The sequence below is a fragment of the Vicugna pacos genome, chromosome 17 (assembly GCF_048564905.1).
Source record: "Vicugna pacos chromosome 17, VicPac4, whole genome shotgun sequence".
In the NCBI taxonomy this organism is placed as follows: domain Eukaryota; kingdom Metazoa; phylum Chordata; class Mammalia; order Artiodactyla; family Camelidae; genus Vicugna; species Vicugna pacos.
The window spans coordinates 16,467,431-16,488,651 of record NC_133003.1 but is presented as its reverse complement, the minus strand read 5'-3'; the positions used below and the strand labels follow the sequence as shown (position 1 = coordinate 16,488,651).

The 21,221-nt window shown below is 46.6% G+C and overlaps 1 protein-coding gene across 11 annotated transcripts in view; it reads right to left on the bottom strand.

Annotated features, from left to right (window-relative positions):
- TRAK1 (trafficking kinesin protein 1) overlaps window positions 1-21,221 on the bottom strand; it is a 201,147-nt gene that overhangs the window by 83,201 nt on the left and 96,725 nt on the right. The window lies entirely within an intron of this gene.

Genomic DNA, 21,221 nt, shown 5'->3' with positions numbered 1-21,221 from the left:
AAGGCACAGCTTGAACACCATCTCCCCCCCGACAGGCTGGTGTTCTGAGCACTCCCTGGAGCATTCATCTGTCTTCCCCCTTCTACATTCACACAGCATTTTGTCAGAATGTCTATAACCACACTTGTTAAGTTCTGTGTTTTGGGCCTCTTGGTATCCGACTCCTCTCCCTCTGAGATGGAAAAGTTACATTTGAAGTCGACCTCCATCTTCTACCCACGTCCCTCCCAGTTCCTGGCTCAGACAGTGCTCAGAGGTTCATGATAGCGCCTCTGAGGGTGAATCCATCCATACACAGCACGTGAACATAAGCCTTTTCGTTAAACTGTGCCAGACAATGTTTGTTGTTACGTGGGAAATGTCACAGCCAGCGCACTGGGCATTTCAGCCAGCCCCAAACCAGGCCGTAGCCGCTCCGCCCCTTTGCAAAGGTCTGGGGAGGACAGAAGGGATGTCCTCCCCTCGGCCAGAGCCGACAGCCCAACCTCAAGACAGATGTCTCGTATTTCTTTATCGTCTCTCTCTGACAGCAGAACACCATCTCAAAGGCTCCAGATGGGCTCCCAGCTAAGCAAGTATCTCCTCGTCTTGTGGTCAAGTGGGGAGTGAGTTCCCACAAAGCTCATCTAGAGCGAAGACCTCGCAGCTGTGAAGTGACCACCATCTGGCTAAGGGGATACGGGGTCAAGGAGGGCTGACACCTGAGCCCCGGCATCTTTTGGAAACCACCCATTCCTGCGTGACACACCCACACGACAGGCTAGAATCTTTCCAGTGCCGCTGCCATTTGGTGATGGGGAAGGCAATAGACTCCAAAAAATAAAATCCCTTCTAAGAATACTGTGTCACTGGTGAGCACACTGGCTCGAACGCTGAGACTGACCTGTCCTCCCACCATTTCTGGGCTGAAGGTCAACCTATTTACAGTCTGGGTCCTGCGCCCCAGAGGTACAGTTTTCCTTAAGGCACATGATGACCAGTGAGATCTAGTATCAAAAGGTGAGGCGGTGCCAAAAAGCCTTTTTAAAAAACTCAGTCTATTTGGCTTTTCCATAATGTGAGCAGCCTTGTATAAACGTCAGCAAGTTCGCAGCTGCCTGCAAGACCCAGGGAACGAGGACACAGGAGAGGATGACAGGGGCCGCCTGGGGAGCTCTCCTTGACCTTGGCTGCAGGGCCAGGGGCCCCAAGGACCTCCTGTGGAGGGGACACATTTGCCACATGGAGAAGACACATCTGAGGCCTGAGGTTGGGCAAAGGTAATATGAGAGCCTTGAAGAGGTCCCTGGAATGCCCACAGCATGCCAAGCCCCGAGCCAGGTGCGGTCAGTGGCTTCTCCAATCCTCCCGGCAACGTGAGACCTACGTAACATTTGCTCTGACTTACGGGTAAGGAAGCCGAGACTCACAGGGGCTGTGGACTGTCTCACTGGTCAAGGTCACAGGGTTAAGTAAGTGGCAGATCCTGCATGAGCAGCCTCGGCTGAGTGACTAAAAGCCCCTGCTCCTCCCTGGGCCACGTGCCGCTCATCTCCTCGGGGGCCACCCTGTGGGCACCCTAGAAATGCTGAGAAATCCCAGGCTCTTCTCACTGGGAAGTTTCTGTTCTCAACAGGGAGAAAATTTCTCAAGTATGGCAGAGGAGTTCAGTTAAACACTCTGACCGATGAGGAAGGTATCAGCACGGTTTCCCCTTTCAGAGTGCAGGAGCCGAGCGGAGAACTGAAGCCACTGGTCTGCAGATCCACCCCCTCTCCTGACACTTCCTCAGGATCCTGTGTGAAAGGATGCTGCAGACCCACCCGAAGGACGGGGCCTCCGTCTCTGCCGTCATCACTTCTCCACCGCTCACACTATTAACAAACTCTAAAACTGAGTCTTGGGTAAGTCTCAAATGGAAGGTATCCACCTCCTGATTGAACCCGGACCCCAATGGGTCCATGACTTCTGGCAGATTCGTAGCAACAGCAGCCAGGAACCCACCAACCCCCAGAACCCACTGACTTCCAGCCTGTCAAACCAGCAAGAGGCCAGGTTCACCTCGGCAGTTTAGTGGACTTTTCCACAGCATCACCCTCCCTCTGACAACAGCCCCATGGTTACTGGCCACGTAGCTGCTGGCCCCATCGGTGGAAAAGCACTTTTTAAATCACAGCACTGCCCTGCTTTAAAAACCTCCCAGCTCCCTACAAAGCACCTCACGATTCAGTCTGCATCTTCCTAGGACAGAGGCTACTGACTGCTTCCCAATATCCAATTTCTGCCTCTTTCTTTCAGTAATATAACCCCTAGCCACACAGCTAAAAACTACATTTTCCAACTTTCCCTGCAGTAAGGTCGGGCCATATACCTGGTCAACAGGATGTAAACACAACTTCCAAGTCAAACCCTATTAGCTGTTGAAGTGTAGAGATGGGGCTGGCGCCGGAGCCATCTTCACCTGAATGAGTGAAGGCAACACCTGAGGACTTGGGACAACCTGGTGGGGCAGCATTCCTGGGCCACCTCCCACTTGGACTTTCAGGAGAGAAAGAAATACATGTCTACCTTATTAAAGCCACGTCTCCCACATCCCTGCATTTAAGTCCCACTAACTTTTCACCGTTCTCCAAACATACTGCTGCACAGCTCTTGGTTTTGACACCAGCTGTTTGAGCTATCTGGAATGCCCTTCACTGCCAGCAAACTCCATCCCCAAATGTCACTCAAATGTCATCCCCATATTTCAAGCTTCCCTTGACCTCTCTCCTCCAGTTCTGTTTTTAGTATGTAGATTATTTCACTACAGTGTTAGCTGCATTTTCTAAGTCTCTTCTCCACTAACTGAGGCCCTCAGGAGGCGCTCTGAAGGACCCCTTTACATCCAACCCAGCTCAAAGAACCGCGCCGGGCAACAGGAAGTGCTCAGCAAGCGTTGGATGAATGATGGAACAGAGGGAGGGAGGAAGAATCCGTAATGGGTTGCAGGTCTGGCTGGCCAAGCGCTCAGCCTTCAGCACGGTGGGGTGGAGCCACCTAGTGTCCAGGTCTTTCCGAGCCCCACACAGTCACCCGAGGTCTTTGTCCAACATGGTAAGTCCCATGGGAAATGAATGTCTGCTCAGGCACTCAGCAAACCGAATCCGATCCAATGCATACCATTTTACAGGACCACTCTGGAAGGAGAAACATAACGGCTCTCTTCACCTCTTCAGAGCCATAACCCTTCCCAGGTTTTCTTCAAGATGTAAGGTTGGAAGTGGGCCCTCTTACCCGAGGGTGAGGGCATCACGGAGGGCTGCGGGAGGTGGGAGAGGGCGCTGGAGCCTGCTCAGCGTCCCGAGAGTCTGGGACTGTAGGTTCAGCTATGTCCACTCAATGCCTGACTGTGGCTGGATCCACAAGCCCCAGAGAGGAGCCAGAAGGAGGTCCCCCACCTAGGGATTTGCACTGATGCAAAGGTGACATGCCACATTCATGAAACCTGCCAGGTGCCCCAGATGATGCTTTGTTTTACAGCTGAGGCTGCAGCTCTAAATTCGTGTCCAAAATTGAAAAAACGGAGAATCTCACGTGAAAATGCAGACTCCTGTCCTCTTGGAAGAAGTCAGTGTATCTAGGACAGCACAGCTACAGGCTCTGAGCGGTGGCCGTCCCCACATGGACTGGGTTATCTCCTGGGGGCTTCTGGGCCTTCTGCCTACACACCAGAGCTGAGGGCGCTGGGCCCAGGAGAACAGAGGCCGCAAGGGAGCGGAGGACAGTATCCTGAACATTCCCCCAGGTTCTAGGAGATTTTGGAAAAATGGCAGAGGGAGGGGGAGAGGGAAGCAGAGAGGCAGGGAGACAGTCCAGGGCCAGATAAAGAGGAAAAGCTTGGCAAGAGCAGCAAAAATCAGAGGAAGACAGCGACAGAAGAGCACAGGAAAGGGGGAAAGAGGCAGCCAGCACCACGACTGCCCCCTGCTGGCAGGTGCGACAGGCCCGGGGTGCAGCCAGGGCGCTGCTCCTATAGTATGGAGAGCGGGTTCCTTCACCTCTGGCTCTGACCCCAGTGTCCCCACGTCACCCTGCAAGTCACATCTTGGTTTGTCTGGGACTCAGTTTCTCCACATGTAGAAGAGGCATCAGGTTGCAGAAAAGCTCTTTCTACCTGAAATGTCTCTGAGCCACCAGACCAAGAAGAGCTGTGTCTCGGGGCGGCCGCCACCCCAAGAACATCCTGCCTCCACAGCGGAGGCCCCCCAGCACTTGGATCTGCCGTCTCCTTCTGAGAGGCCAGGGATCCATATTTTTCTGTTGGACGCTAGTTTAGAATTCTGTAAATACCCGAGGGCCAAATTAAACACACATGCCTTCAGCTTGCACACTGGGACTTCCCAGCCTGGTGTCTCACACTGGGCCTCAGGAGAAGGCTCAAGACTGCTCATCAGGACTGGCCATGTCCCAAAAGCCCATCTTTTTTCATTTTCTTCCTCCTGATCCCAACCTTTTCTCTACCCACCAAGTTTCTGGTTGACCACAAGGGTGGTGGGTGAGGAGCGTGACCCCAGCCTGTGCCTGAGGAAGTCCCGGCTGGGGCAGTAGGCCTCTCATCACCCATTACCCTCGGCAGCGACTGCAAACTCACAGCCATGTTTTCCTTCCTTCCTTCCTTCCTTCCTTCCTTCCTTCCTTCCTTCCTTCCTTCCTTCCTTCCTTCCTTCCTTCCTTCCTTCCTTTCTCTTCTTTCCTTCCTTCCTCCCTCCCTTCTTCTCTTTCTCCCTTCCTTTCTTTCTTAGTAGAGCTGTGTTTTAAATGTCTTCACAAGACAAGACTGCTCACCTACTCGGCCACTGGCCAATCACTCTGTACAGACTTGGAAGCAATGCATTTTTCTTGAGTTATTAGGATTAAAGGGCACAGACTCAGAGACTCAGACACAGGCCATACTGTGGACACACGTGATACTTCGTAACAGGAGTCTGCCAGACAGACATTCATCTGGAAAATTCTTCTCTATCGTAGGGTCACGTAGAGCCTTACCTAAGCATCATCCAGGAACTGAGGGTTAGTCGTCACCCTCTAGAACATCACAAAGGTTGTGATTTCACAAACTACAAAGGGATCACTAGACCTAACAGTTACTGGCTCCATCACCTCATTTACTGGAAGAGGACACTGCAGTCAGAGAGGCTTAAGACGTGGTCAAATGTCTCAGAGCAGCCGGCAACAGACCCAAGACTGGGGCACAGCTCGCGTCAAGGCCCCCACACCAGGAGCCTCAGGAAGCCGCAGTGCCACCGGGAGGAGGCTGACCTTCTCCACTGCCCGCCCAGCGCCCTGCCCGGGAACCAGTAAGTGCTCAGCAAACGTTCTGTGGAACGACACAGAGCGCCCGCAGGCAGGGCGGAGTGACCACCAGGAACACATTCACAAACGAGGACACCCAGGTCCCAAAGGTTCCATGAGGAGTCCCAGTCACCCCACGAGGACATGGCTGAGCGCACCGCACCCCCACCCCCCCAACCCTAATCCACACACGACTCGCTCCCCAGGTCTGTGGCTTCTTGAAAGAAGCCACTGGGGAAGGAACCTACGAGAAAGCATTTCTCCTCCCTTCACTCATTGGCGGGCATTTCAGCAGAACTGAGGAACCCTCCCGAGAACCAAGCCTGGGCTGATGGTGCCACTGGCAGCCAGCAGCACACAGCAAAGCCTGGGCTTCTATAACCCTGTCTTTAGATGCACCTGCGGCTCCAGCCCAGACCGCAGGCATGAGGGTCCATGAGGGTGGGACCCGGGAACTGGCAAGTCCTCCAAGAAATCTGGCCAGTCACATTTTGAGTGACAGCCCCTTGTGGTTTTAATTAATTAAATTTGCTTTCTAAAAAAAAGTCAGTACTATATAATAAGACCTGTGGCTCAATATTTAAACAGGGCAAAAGGGCAAGGCGGTCTCCCCACCATACCCCCCACACAGCTGCCCTCTCCCCGCCTCCACACAAGGCTTCCCAGACTCCTCCCAGGGCCGGTGTGAGCTCACCCCTGAGCCAGCCTCTCCCACTCCTTCTGTTTACAGACGGGGGACACTGAGGCCCCGCCAGAGGTTCAGGGACTCGAGCGTGGTCTTGCAGCTGAGCAGTGCTGGGGCTCAACACCAGGACCTCTGATGCCCTCCTGTCCCCTATCCTGAGCTCACCTCCTCACGTGCCAGCCCCACAGGGACAGGGACAAGGCTTTTTCTCTTCCCTGCTGGCTGGCTCCACTGAGCTGTGAGCAGTAACCACGGTCTCCAGGAGGGGGAAGGGCAAGCAGAAAGAAATGGCCAAGGACACAAGGATTTCGGAGACAGAAACAGAACCTGACACTGGGTGGCCGTGGCCTTAACTGCCACCAGAGCCACTCTTTCTAGGAAGAAGGCTCAATAATGACCCTGGTTCAGTTCCATGTAGACGGGGTGTCAGGTTCAGAGCTGTTGCCTGATCACACATGACACCAACTCCCGTGACACACACCCGACAGTGCCCAGGTGGAGATGGTGACCTGCCCAGTGGCTGCCTTCAGAAGCAGGGTCTCTGACACGAGGCTCAAGTGCCATGTGGAGCAACTGAATGTGCCCTGTCCATGGGGACATGCCAGCATGTTGGGCAACAAGAGGGCAGGACGAGGCAGAACAAAGCAAAGCCAGAAGGACCCTGCTACGGAAGCCCCAGAATGTCAAAACCAAAGGCAGTGTTTTCCAGAAATACTGACTCCAATGGGCACTGCATAGAAATCTACAAAAGCAGGTGATACATATTACTGGTTAGACTGATTCTAACCCAAGCACATAAAGCCAGAGCTGTACAGAAATGTTATTTTAAAAGGAAAAAAGCATGTGTTAATTTAAAAGGAAAAAAACATGTGCTAATTTTAAGAGTTTACTATGTTAATTTTAAGAGTTTTAAGAGCATCGTCCTCCAGGAAGATGCTCAAAAAACTGCAGGGTAGGGGGGTTTACTTCTGTTCACTGGAATTTATTTTACTAGGAAATAAATTTAAAAAACCCACTTTTCTTCCAATTTTCTTCATAATTTTCCAATTTTCTTCATAATTTCTTTTAAGAGTGTGTACTGTTATCTATCTTATAATTATTAAATTACCTGCAGGAACTTTTTTCACATGAAAATAGCCAATGTCAGTATGACTGTAATTAAAGTGGCTCACAGCTGAATTAAGTGTTGAGACAGATGGAGCTGGTGGAAATCAGAACACTTGCAGTAAACAGTATGACAGCATGTTTGGAGAAGCAAAATTCTGTCATGACCCTCAAACCAGTAATCTTACAAGTGAGATTAAATATAAGAAAGGAATCCAAAAATATCTGACGTGCAAAATACGTAAGCATGTTTACAGTGTATCTGATAAAGTTAAAAACACGCATAGCCAGGTTCCTTGAAAAGTTAAACACAGAATTACCACAGGATCCAGTAAGTCCACTTCTGGGTATATCGCCAAAATAAGTAAAAGCAGGGACTTGACCAGATATCTGTATACCACGTTCACGGTACCAGTATTACAACAGGCAAAAAGCAGAAGCACCCCAAGTGTCCATCAGTGGATGAACAGATAACAGAATGTGGTACATACGTACGTAGAGTGGAATATTATTCAGCCTTAAAAAGGAAGGAAATTCTGACATAGGCATCAATATGAATAAACCTTAAAGGCATTATGCCAAGGGACATAAGCCAGGCACAAAAGGACAAACACTGTGTGATTCCTCTCATAGGAGATCACTGGAGGAGTCAAATTCAGAGACAGAATGTAGAAGGGTGGCTGCCAGGGGATGGAGGGAGGGGGAACAGGGAATTTGTGTTTCAAGGGTACAGTTTCATTTAGGGGAAGATGAAAAAGTTCTGGAGATTTATGGAGGTGATACATGTACAATATGAAGGTACTTAACACCACAGCACTGTACACTTAAAAAATGGGTAACATTTGCAAATGTTAGCCACAATATATAAAAATGGATTAAAAAACAATTTCTTTCTGTATAGCACAGGAACTGTATTCAATACCTTTAATGAAAAAGAATATGAAAACGAACATACGTATGTATATGCATGACTGGGACATGATGTTGTACACCAGAAAGTGACACATTATAACTGACTATACTTCAATTTAATAAAAAAGGCTAAAATTGTAAACTTTAGATTATGTATATATTACCATTATTTTTAAAAAAAATAAATAAAAGATGACCACTGAATTTGGGATCTCCTTCCATCTCTCAGACTGGAGGACTTGGGCACCTCCGGAGCAAGAAAAGAAGATACACAGAGAGTAAAAGCTGAAGAGTATTCAAAGGGCTGGAACACACTATGAGGACAGTGGCTGACGCTGGGATGGAGGGGAGCAGAGGAAGTTCGAGATGAATAAGGACACATATTCTTCTTGGTTTGCCCAGGACAAACCAAGATATGACTGCTCCTGCAGCGTAACTATTAATATCACCCTCTGTCACTCTCAATTGTCCCTTCTGGAAAACAGTTTGGCAGTTTCTCAGTAAGTTCAACCCAGAATCACCCTAAGACCCTGCAATTCCACTCCCAGGTTGATACCCAGAAGGACTGAAAACAGGTGTTCAAACAAAAACTTGCACACAAATGTTTGCAACACTCTTTACAGTAACCAAAAGGTGGAAACAACGCCATGACTATCAACTGATGAATGGATAAACAAAGTGTTTCATTTCATTTAGGGGAAGATGAAAAAGTTCTGGAGATTTATGGAGGTGATACATGCACAATATGAAGGTACTTAACACCACAGAACTGTACACTTAAAAAATGGGTAACATTTGCAAATGTTAGCCACAATATATAAAAATTGATTAAAAAACAATTTCTTTCTGTATAGCACAGAAAAGTGTGGTCTAGCCAGACAATGGAACGTGATTCTGTCATAAAAAGGAATGAAGTACTGACACTCGCCGCAACATGGATGAAATGTGAAACATGATGCACAGCGAAGAAGCCAGTCACAAAAGACCACATGTTACATGATTCCATTTTTATAAAATGTCCAGAATGGTCCCAGGGTACAGAGTGGACACAATAAATGCTACAGAAAGAAATGAGGGGTGAATCTAGTTTAATTGGCACCTTTTACGCTGTGGAAACTGACACCCCACAACAGCGAGCAGAGACGCAAGGACCTCCACTGAACATGTGGAGGGGACCAGGGTTTGTGCTAAAATGACACCGCTCCTGGTCACAGAAATGCCCAAGGCGAGCCGTGATTCTCTCTTCTACTCTAAAATACTCCCTGGGGCCTCAAAGGCTTGCCTGTCAGATGGCAGAGTTCACAATCCACCTGTAAAAGGCAACAGCTAAGCCAGGACAACAAAATGCACCATGTGGTCCTGGGCTGGATCCTGAACACAGAAAAAAGTTTTGTTTTGTTTTTGCTATAAGGCAGCGATCCTCACTGACTTTGCTGGTAAGGGGCATCTGACCACGTCTAGAGACACTATTAGTTGCCACACCTGGGAGGGGGTGCTACTGGCATCCAGTGAGTTAAAGGCAGGGACACTGCTAAACCTCCCACGATGCACAGGACAGCCCCCATGGTGAAGAAGTGTCAGATTTAAAATGTCAACAGTGCTATGGTTGAGAAACCATCATAAAGGACATCAGTGAGACAACTGACAAAATCTGAACAAGCTCTGTACTTTAGGTAACGGCACTGTGTCAACGCTAAATTTCTGATTTTGAAAATTACCCTACAGGTGTATAAGGGCAAGTTTTTAGGAAACGTCCCCTGAATTTTTAAAGATAGCGTGGATCATGACATCTGCAACTTCCTCTCAGAAGATGGAGGTGGGAAGAGGCAGAAAGAAATGATAAAACGCATGTGGTAAAATATGAACATTTGGGAAGTTTGAGCTGTACTAGATTTGCAACATATCTCTAAGTCTAAAATTATTTCAAAAATTAAAAATGAAAAAAATGCTTTGAAACAAACAAAAAAGTAAAGAGACTGGTGTAAATTAACCTTCCAACACACATTTCCACTATTTCACAGATATGGGATCAGATATCCTTAGAGAATTTCGCAGGTAAGCTTGCCATGGATTTAAAAGGAGGAGGAAAAAGGTACAAAAGCACTTGACACAGACCTTAATTCCAAAACCACTTTGCAAATCCCTTTTCTATCTCCTTTGTTTTTCTCTCTCTCCCCTCCACATGCCTTGGAAAATTCACTGATGATGTTATCAATATGTCACAGACATCCCTCCATGACAATAAATTCTGGCCCATCTCCTTTTTAAGGGTTAAGTAATATTCCATTTCCACCCACAACATATTTCATTTATCCAATCCCCTGTTAATGAACATTTCACACTCATGCATTTAAAGAACACAAAAACAAACATCCTTCTTTATCAGATCTCTCCACATTTGTTCATTTATTTCCTTAAGACAAGTTCTTAGAACTGAAAATGGAGGAGAAAATTTGAATTCATATCACCAAACTGACTTGTAGTTAGTGTATCAATTTATATTTCACAAAGAGTATATGAGAATTTCTGTGCCCCCACTTTCCCACTGCATGGGTTTTGTTTTTTAAGCTTTGCCAATCTGATCAACAACCACTGGTGTCTTGCTTTTATTATTTGTCTAAGTTTATTTTTGTTAACAATATAATCTATATTTTGTTATTTGCATTTTTTTCCTTAATAACATTCAACATCTTTTCACAGATATATTGGCCATTTGTAGCTCTTTTATAGGTTGCTCATACATGTTCTGTTTTGTTTTTGTTTTTTTTTAATCTCTGGGGGTGTCCAAGTATTATTGATAGGAAGAGGAGCTTTATAGAAGCTCTTTCTCTATCAAATATATTGTAATTATCTCCCCCAGCTTCTCATCTGTCTATAACACCCTCAGGTGTCATATGTGCCCCTACACAGCCTTACTCTTCTGCAACTCGACTCCCTATCAGGAGCTCACATGCCACTGGAAGGAGGGAAGTAATGCTACGCAGCATGGACGTTGATTTGATTCACATATAATTTTTCATTAGCAATAGGAGCCCAATGGTAAGAATAATTACCATCTTCAATGAAAAGGACAAAGCCCTTTGGATCTTGTGCTGCACGTGCAAGAGCCCTTTTGCCCTATTTTAAAGAAATTTAAGGTAAGCTCTTGCACCCTGGGCTCCATCCTTTGAGAGATGCTACAGGCTTGCAGACGGTTTCGCTTCCTCTGTGCCCACCTCGACGGGAGCCTCAGGGGCTCCAAGCCCCCTTCATTCTGCCTGCCTCACAGCCTTTCCGCCGGGATGTTTGTGTGGCTACAGCCACAGGGACGGAGCTGCCTGGCTGGGCTACTCTACTCATGTGACCTCCCCAGGTATGGTTTTTGTTAGCGTTCTGGTTACAGTGTTGAATAACTCCTATTACTTTTAGTGTCCAATTATGCAGAACACAGTCTTTCGTATTGTGTTACAGCAAGAATGCCTGTATAAGGTTTAATTCTTATACAGACAAATTTTTTCCACCAGTTTTACTGAGATATAATTGACATACAGCCCTGTACAAGCTGTCCTGCACACTGACTTACACACCTCATAAGAAGATAATCACAGGAAGTTTAGTGAACATCCACTGTTCATATAGATGCAAAATTAAACTAGAAAAAAATTTTTTATGTGATGAAAACTCAGGATTTACTCTCTTAACTTTCATGTGTAACATACAGCACTGTTAACGACATTTAGCATGTTGTACATTACATCCCTAGTACTTATTTATCTTGTAACTAGAGTCTTTACCTTCTGACTGCCTTCGTCCAGTTCTCCCCCCACCCACCTCCTGCCTTTGGTAACCACAAATCTGATCTCTTTCTCCATGAGTCTGTTTGTTTTTGAAGTATAATTGACCTACAGCACTGTTAGTTCCTGTTATACCACACAGTAATACAATATTTCTATTTATTTCAAAATGATCATCAAGGTAGGTCTAGTTACAACCTGTCCCCATACAAAGCCATTACATAATTATTAACTATATAGTATTTCCCATGCTGTGTATTCGTACCCATGACTCATTCATTTTGCAAGTGCAAGTTTGCACGTCTTAACCTCCCCTCAGTCTAGAGGCAAACTGATCAATCATCTTCTGTATTGTCCTAATCTTTGTGTCACACTTAGGACAGCCTTCTCCATCTCAAGGTTATTAAAATATCCAGCAACATTTACGTCCACCACTTTTATGGTTTCATTTTTAACACTACCTTGAACAACCTGGCTTTTACTGGGTTTGAAGGGATCCAGCTGGACTTTTTATAATGATAACAAACAACAGCAATAATGACAGCAAACATGTATGGGGTGCTACCATCACCAAGCACTGACCTCCACTAACTCATTTAGTCCTCCTAACAGTCCTCAGAGTGGAGACGCTTATCATTCCCATTTCACAGAAGGGGAAACTAAGGCACAGAAGAATATCTGCACTCACATCACACAGTTAGTTAAGTAGCAGACCTGGTTTTCTAACAGAGTCTAGACCCACCACTCATGCTGCCTCTGGCACTCTGGTCTCACTGATTAAAGAATTCTTCCTTATAACTCTCCTTTCTCTAAATTTCCCTCCTCTTCACAATGTTCACTCTCTTGAGTACTTTGCTTAGAGATTTCCTGAAACACAGCACATCGCCGAAGCTTCACTTTTGACCCATTCTGAGACTGTGTCTTCTAACGGAAGCATTGCGGTCACAGCAGACATGACGGATCTTACTTCTGTCCTGTCTCCTGGTGGTTCCACGCTCTTGAGGTTTGATTAGTTGGCTGTCTTTTGTTTTACAGAATATGCGCCACCAGATTCTTTCTTTTCCAGTAATTTAGGGCAGAGTGTTCTGCAACAGTGTTGGGAATGGAGGGTGCCAGGCAGCATGCAGGGTGGCTTCCAGCTCTGAGTTATGCAAACCCCATCATTTTCTTGAGGGTCATGATGTGAAAGTTGAGGAAATACTGATTTGGAAGGTTCACATCCTGTCTTCAAGATATGACATCTTATGATATCACATCAAGGAGGCATGGTAGATACTACTAGTGGTTTCCCACCACCCATACTCTCCCACTTTCCTTTGTATCAAAGACCTGAGCCCCATGGGAAGACTACATTTCTCAGCCTTCCTTGCAGCAATGTGTGACCCAGAGTGCCAGGTTCTGGCCATTGAGATTTAAGCAGTGGTATGTGAGGCTTTCCCAAAGGCTGCCTTCCAACAGCTTGGAATGTGGACATGATAGCTGATAGCTGGAGCTTCAGCAGCCCTCTGAGACCATGAGGTGACCTTAAGGATAGAAACCACAAGTATGGTAAAACTGATGGACAGGAGAAGCCCAGGCCCCTGAGGATAGCAGGGCTACAGCAGCACTGCAGAGCCTCCCTCTGAACTTTTATGTGAGAAAAGGGCCAAGACACTGTTCTATGCAGCCAAGCCTAAGCTCATCTGATATAGGTAGTTACCTTTAAATTACTAAGAGGTAAATCTCTATTTCTCTTATTGTCCAAAGCAAAAAATAGGATAACCTGCTTATACTTCAGCTCACTAATCTCCCTCCCATCTCTTAGGTTTTGTTGGTCTAATCTGGGGGTTCAGATCCAATTTCCTCTTTTCAAGTTATTAACTCTTTGCATTTACATCTGTTTTCTGTTTTCTAAAAAAAATTTATACCCAATATTTATGATTAGACTCTAAAGGATGTTCAGGGTCCACATCCTTCCATCTTTCCTCTCATCCCCGAAGTCAGCCCTTACCAGCAGACAGTGGAAGTCAGTTAGCATACCTGTGAGATAAACATTATGTGCCAAATCACAGAAACTTCCTTTTATTAATAGAACAAAATTTTGTGAACCCACAATACCTCCTGTGCCTCTGCCATTCAAGGCAGTCAATTGTTTTATTGTTAATCTGAATTAACTTCCTGAACAGGAAATTCTGTTTTTAAACATGAACAATGGTTACTTCTGCAAAAACACCACATGAGATCATCTGGATATTAAAAGATTTCATACTCATCCCCCCAAAATGTCACTACAACCTGATAATCAACAGTTAAAAGAGAGAAAACAATAAAACCTGGGTTGAAATGATTCCGTGTTCCTTGAACCAGGCTTCAAACCAACACAAATGTAAATTCAAAATGTAGAAAGTGACAAAGGACAACGTCCGACGAAGCAGAATACAAATCAAGAAATATAAGGTTGTAGTAAAGGGGAAACTTGTAAATTTATCTCATCGGGTGACACAGGTAAGTTACACAAGTGTCCGGAGCAGTCCAAGTGCCTCTGAGGTGTGCACCTGACTAGCACGATGACCTCTCCAGACCCTGCTCTCCAAGGCCAGGAATGAGCCTGTGTCAGCCAAGAAAAATACAGACAGGGGAAATCAAGTGGGGACTTTCTGAAAGCTTATTAACAATGCAGCCATGCTGGGGGACATGTGAGTATATGGGTGGGTGACAGCTGAAGGCCCCAGAGTATCTTTTGGGAGTGATGAGAATGTTCTAAAATTGACTGTGGTGATGATTACACAATGCTGTGAACACACTAAAAACCATCAAATTATACACTGTAAGTGGGTGAGTTATATGGTGTGTGAATTCTCTCTCCACGAAGTGGTTACTCACACACACACAATGCAACCACAAGGAACGGTGATCTGAGGTCGCTGGGCCCACCTTCCGCCCTTGGGCACTTCTCCAAATCTCCCACCAAACCCTGTTCGTGAAAAATAAATCTGAACCCTCCTCCCCAAAGGTCGAATCGTCTTCCTCACTATCCTTGGAAAGCCCAAGGAGCTTCTGATACCCTTCACAGACATTTTTACTGAAAACAGGTTAAGCAAAATGAGATTTCATGCTTCAAAACAACAAGCCCAGGTTGCCTGGAGAATCCAACCGCATGGAACAACTGTTCACAGCCTAATGGTGCTGAGTGGATGGGGCACTCAGCACCATTAGGCTGTGAAAATTTACAAGTTTCCCCTTTACTACAACCTTATATTTCTTGAACTCATTGCAGCCTTCTGAATTTTTTTTTTTTTGGATTCCCAACTAAATTATTTCTCTCTTATTGTTAAGTTGATGCCCTGATACAGATCAGGGCTTGAAGGTCTAGACCAAGAGTCCACCAACTATGGTCCACAGTAAAATTCAGCCACCTGCCTGTTTTTATAAATAAAAATTTTATAGGAACACACACAGCAACGCCCATGCCTTTAGGCACCGTCTGCAGCTGCTGTTGGCTACAACAGCAGAAACCACAGAACTCGCAAACCTGAAATACTTACTCTCTGGCCCTTTAGGGAGAAGTCTGCCAGCCCCTGCTCTAGGCCACTGGGGTCCACACCCTTCCCCTGGTCAGTCTCCAAGCCCCGTAGAGCTTGGAGAGCAAGCGAAGGTCATGAACACCATGGCCTTTCCTGAAGACCACCTATGCGCCTCAGCCATTCAAGGCCACTCCTGCTACCTGAGGGTCTTCTGAATCCAGGCTATTTGTTCATTTTGTTCCCAATTCTTCCCTCCCTCCCCACCTTGCCATGGTTCACTATGAACGAAATATCAGTTTGCAACTCTATGACCTCGAGCCGGGCCCTGGAACTTCCCTTGGAATATGAATGGACATCACTTGCCGCACCTCCAACCAGAGGCTTTGAATGTGCCTGTGTGGTTATTCTGTCCCCCTGAGCTCCTCCTGTCCTCTGCCAGAAGAGAATGGCCCCAGCCAGCTGCTGCCCATCATCTCAAATCTTCAAATAAGACAAGCGGAACAGACCTGAACTGTGGTCCAGGCACAGTAACTTGTGCCCAGGAGCAAGGTATAAGTGTTGCCATAGCCACTGTGGATTTGGAAGTTGTTTGTTACCCAGAACCTCTACAGCAAAAGCTGACTAATACATACCCAGTTTTAAATCATGTGAAGTACATCTACTGTTAGCAAGAGGATAAAATTCACTGCATAGGACTGAAATTCCATCACCATCAGGATCACCTAACAAGCAGTCTAAGCAAGAAGGACACGGCCACATTTGGCTTTCATAACAACCTTCCTTACAAAAACAACTTCTGGAAGTCACTCTAGCAAATATCAGACAGGGATAGAATAAAATAAAGGTGAGATGGATCAAGGCAGGAGAAGGGAGGGGGCAGATTTCTTTTGTTCTATACTTCTAAAGTCACTGGTCCTACCCGTCAGACTCTCTAGACAGTTAACTCCTCTTTCCTCCAATCCCTTTCCTTTTTTTCTTTTTTTTTTAACATTTTTTATTGATTTATAATCATTTTACAATGTTGTGTCAAATTCCAGTATAGAGCACAATTTTTCAGTTATACATGAACATATATATATTCATTGTCACATTCCTTTCTCTGTGAGCTACCATAAGATCTTGTATATATTTCCCTGTGCTATTCAGTATAATCCTGTTTATCTATTCTACAATTTTGAAATCCCAGTCTATCTCTTCCAACCCCCCACCCCCTGGAAACAGCCTAAATGTCCATCAACAGATGACTAGATAAAGAAGATGTGGTATACTTATACAATGGAATACTACTCAGCCATAAAAACTGACAACATAACACCATTTGCAGCAACATGGATGCTCCTGGAGAATGTCATTCTAAGTGAAGTAAGCCAGAAAGAGAAAGAAAAATACCATATGAGATCGCTCATATGTGGAATCTAAAAAATTAAACAAAAAACAACAAACAAAGCATAAATACAGAGCTGAAATAGACTCATAGACATAGAATACAGACCTCCAACCCCTTTCAAAAGGCACAAACCCAGGACGCGGCAGGTATCTGGTCTCAAGGTTAAGGCTGCCACTCCGGTTGCCAGTGTTCCCCTAGGCCACCAGGTGGCGCTGCATCCGCACCCAGGCAGCCCACGCCCTTCCTCCAGGTCCTGGACAAAGGGAGGCTTCCAGGCCCTTTCTCAAACTGAGACTTGCCCCTTCCCATTTCTACTCACCACACATGCTTACTTACATAGGGTGAAACAGAGCTGAAATAGTACTGAGTAATGGAGTTCAAACTTGCCATTACAACAACCTGAGTTGTCTGTTGTGAGGTTTTTTTCCAATACAAAAAAAAAAAAAGGTGTAATTACATGTGCCAGATACCCTGAAATCTAATGTGCTCGGTTGGGGGTGAGAAGGGAATTCCTACCAAGATTAGAGAAGGGAGGTCAGGGTCCCCATGCCCAGTGGCTTTGCGTCATCATCATCTTTCCAACAATTAAGAAGCAAGACCTTCCTTCTCTCCCACGAAGAACATCCCCCACACATGGTCCACCACAGAGACCAGAATCCAGCCACGGCTGAAAACTCCTTGGAAGATGAAGATTCGAATCTTACTCTGAGCTGACTCACTTTGACTGGACATTCTCTGACTCCCCCGGCCATGCCCAGTTCATTTTCTTCCATCTCCCTTTAAAGATCCTTGCTCGCCTGAGACACACGCTGCCCCCGCTTGTGCTCACCTGTGCACTGCCTGGTCCCTCTGCCTATGGCCTCAGGCTCACAGTCATCATCCCCCAAGCCCAGCCATCACCACGCTGCTGTCACCACCTCCGAGCTAGACACCCTCCAACTCCCCAACCTCTCAGCTACTGGACCTCGAGCTCCCCCTCTGCCAACCACCCCTAGGCTACCTATGAACTCTCGTAATCCAGACCCCTCCCTTCCTGACCACAACCCCGTCCTTAGAGCTCCCAAGCCCCCACCCCTTGATCCCTCCACGTTGCTTCCATCACCCCTTTCCACCTGGCTTCAATGCCACAGCCCTTCCTCCCACTATGGTACTTCCATGGCACCCACAGGGCAAAACCCAGTTCTGCACAAAACAAGTGGTCCACCTTACTCTGTCCTGCAGCTGGGCTCCCGGGGCACTGGGGGAAATCACAAAGCACAATGGGGCGGATGGAGAGCCCTAGAATGCTGTGGATTCCCAGGCTCACCACGCTCAGTACCCCGTCTCTTCCTCCACAGGGTACCAGGGCAGGAAGTGAGATGAGCTGGAGAGGGTCTGAAACAGCCTTTCAGCCACGCAGCCAACTAGGGGAACACAGCCTGGGCGCAGCCTCCAGGTGCCGAGAGGAGGCGCTGACTGGTTCCGTGTGTGCTCTCCCTCCCTCTATCTTCCTCTCCCAGAGGTCACTTCCCTCCTGAAGACCTCCAGAACTCCCAGCTTTCACTCCATTCCTCTCCCTGCCCATTTACCTCCATCTAAGAATTCACAAGACCTCATGCACAGGGACGGCAGGTAGGGTGAGGGCCAAGGTAGGTCCTCTTCCCTCCACCCCCTCACCGGCGAGCTCACCAGGTAGACGGACAGACAGATAGATGGCAGGGCAATCCTTCCACTTATCTTCCCATTTCTAGCTAAACCCTGGTGTTTCGCGATGAGCATTACCAAGCCCCTTCGCTATCACAGGAGCCTGTTACCCAGACATAACGGGCAACGGACAGCTTATCAGAGGCCAGCTTCACCTCCTCCACTTGCTAGAAAAGCACTGATGAACATGAACTCAGCATGGCCTGAAACCAGTTGTCTTTACCTAAGTTCTTTGAACGTGGTGGTAGCAAAGCTTTCCAAGTCTTTGCCAGCCTAGATCCACCTCGTTGTAAAATGTTTTTAAAAAGAAAGTAATTGTTTCCTTTATGAAGTGGGGGTGGGGAAAAGCAGGGAAAGAAGGGGAAAGGGGGAGGAGGGAATAGGGGGAGGGGAGACAGACAGCAAAAGGGAGGAAAGCGAGCGGAAGGGGCAAGAAAGAGGTGGGGAGGAGGGGCACAGAGTGGGGAGAGGAAGAAAAAAGAAAAGGAAGGAGGAAAGGAAAATTGAAAAGCAAAGTTCTCCAAGCATGCCCTCTGGAGCCAGACAGCCTGCTGGCCCCGGCACTGAGGCTGCTCCCTCCTGAGAATGTGACTGCAGTTTAAAAAGTCCGACCCCTGCAGCCTTCCCTGGGTGCACCCTGACTGCCGCCCACCAGCACGTCTTTTCCAGGACAGAAATCTGGGCGATTTCAAGACTCTTATCACAAAATAAGCAGTGATCCCATAAGGCCCGAGGTACACCCAGTAGGTGATTCAAAGCCTGGATCCTCACTTCGAGAATTCAAAATCCAGCCAACAGCCAGCCAGATGAGGGCGATGGGTGAGTGTGTACCAGATTCCTCGGGAAACTAGGCTAATTGGAGGCAGCTTTGCAGAACTTGGGAATTTCACTGCAGCCTAAGTAAAAAGAACCACTGATCTTACTGAAGCTCTTGCATGCATCCTGACACTAGGCACTTAACGGAAATCACCACTCTGACTATCAACCCTGAGGTTCCTATGGTCAGAACCAATTTAGAGATGAAGAAACAATCAGTCTCAGGGATTAGATGACTTGCCCAACCTAAATGCTGTAGCCGAAAGTACACCCAGACCTCTATGTCCCAAAGGTGACATGAATTAGGCCCCAAACCCCAGAAAGCCACACTGCCTCTCCCTCAGGAATACTGACAGAGTCTGTTGAGGCTGAGATATGAGGGGAGGGTGGACTTCCCACAGAAGCAAGTAGATGGCCCCTTGAGAGAGGGCAGGGGTCAAAGTTCATTTATTTCCTCTTGAATCCCATGTAGGTCCAATAAGATTTCAACAGAACTGTTACAAGAAGCATAAAAGAACAAGCTATATACTTTACTATATACAAGGGGAGGGAGGCAGGAGTAGGCAAAGGACAGAGTTTTACCAAAATAGCTACTCAATGAAAACTTAAGAGAACAGAGCTTCCTAGGAGCCAAAGCAAAAAGAGACACATACCCTCCCAACCAACCAAACACCAAAAAAATTCATTATCTAATAAAAATAAGTATATACACAAGCAGAAAGAGAAACAGTTCTAGCATAAACCACAAGAGTCAATCAAGACATTTTCGAGACAAAGGGGTGGGAGGTAGAGCTCCATGGCAGAGCCTGTGCTTGGTATGCACAAGGTCCTGGGTTCAATTCCCAGTGCCTTCATTTTTAAAAGGGGCAAAAAAATGTTTTCAAAGAAATTTTTGAGACAATTATTAAATCATATAACAGGAACTTTATAAATCTTTAAACTTTAAAATCTGTTTTTATAAATGATGCAGAGATGCCAGTCACTTCTACAATTAACTGATAGTTCCTTTTAAAGCAGAGGTCATGTCCTAAAAGTCTATGGAGACATTTTAATGGAGAACATTTCCATCACTGCAGAAGATTCTACTGGACTTCTCATAGTGCTCTGGAATTTTCTAAGTATTTTCACAAAAACACATCACTTGGTCCCCCAAATAAACCCATCACTAATTAAAAAAATATGTGCAGTATATTATGTATATGTATTTACATGCAATATATTGTATATGTGCAGTCACATTGTAACAATTCTACCTAATAAAGCTGAAAAATGAAATAAACAAATAAATAATAAATAAATCCATCATCCCCATTAGACAGACAGAGAAACAAATTCTGCCTCCCCAACAGCTTTTGAAGCCTTCGAGGCTGGCCACTCCCAGGGCCTCCCAGCTGACAGGGGGAATCCCTCCACCAGTCCTGCCTCCCTGCAGAGCAAGCAACACAGGGTCTCACCAAGGTGAGCAGAGGAGGGCAGCCAAGGAGTAAAAAGAAAGAACGGACCCAAATGGGTAAGGGAGGGGGAAATGAGGCAAGGGTCACCCAAGGGTAAAGATCAGCACAGTGCTGAGAGTTGGAGGGGACGTGTAGACAGAAGCAAGAAGAGAACCAGCCTGGAGCCCCAAAGATAGAGGAGGGGCTGCGGGAGAGTCTCAGAGACAATGAAGAAGACAGAAGATGGGGAAGGGGCCTGGAAAAAGAAGGTGAACTCAAGGGCAGCGTTTAAATGAACTATGTCGGCAGCTGTCCCTCCCTTTACACCATGCCCACTCACCCAGCAACCTGAATCCCAGAGCTTTTCTCCAGGTCAAATATAAACAGATGAGTGCACAGGATAGTGAGACAAGCAGATAGACAGATGACTGACAGACAGATAAACAGACAGACACAAAGACAAACAGATAGGCAGGCAACAGTAACAAAGAAAACTGATTAACTGAACACCTACTAAGTGCCAACAGCATGTTAAGTACTCTGCATGCATTTACTCATTTAATCCTCACAGCAATCCACTGAGGCAGGTGCTACAGGGAGACCCTCTCCCCAGTT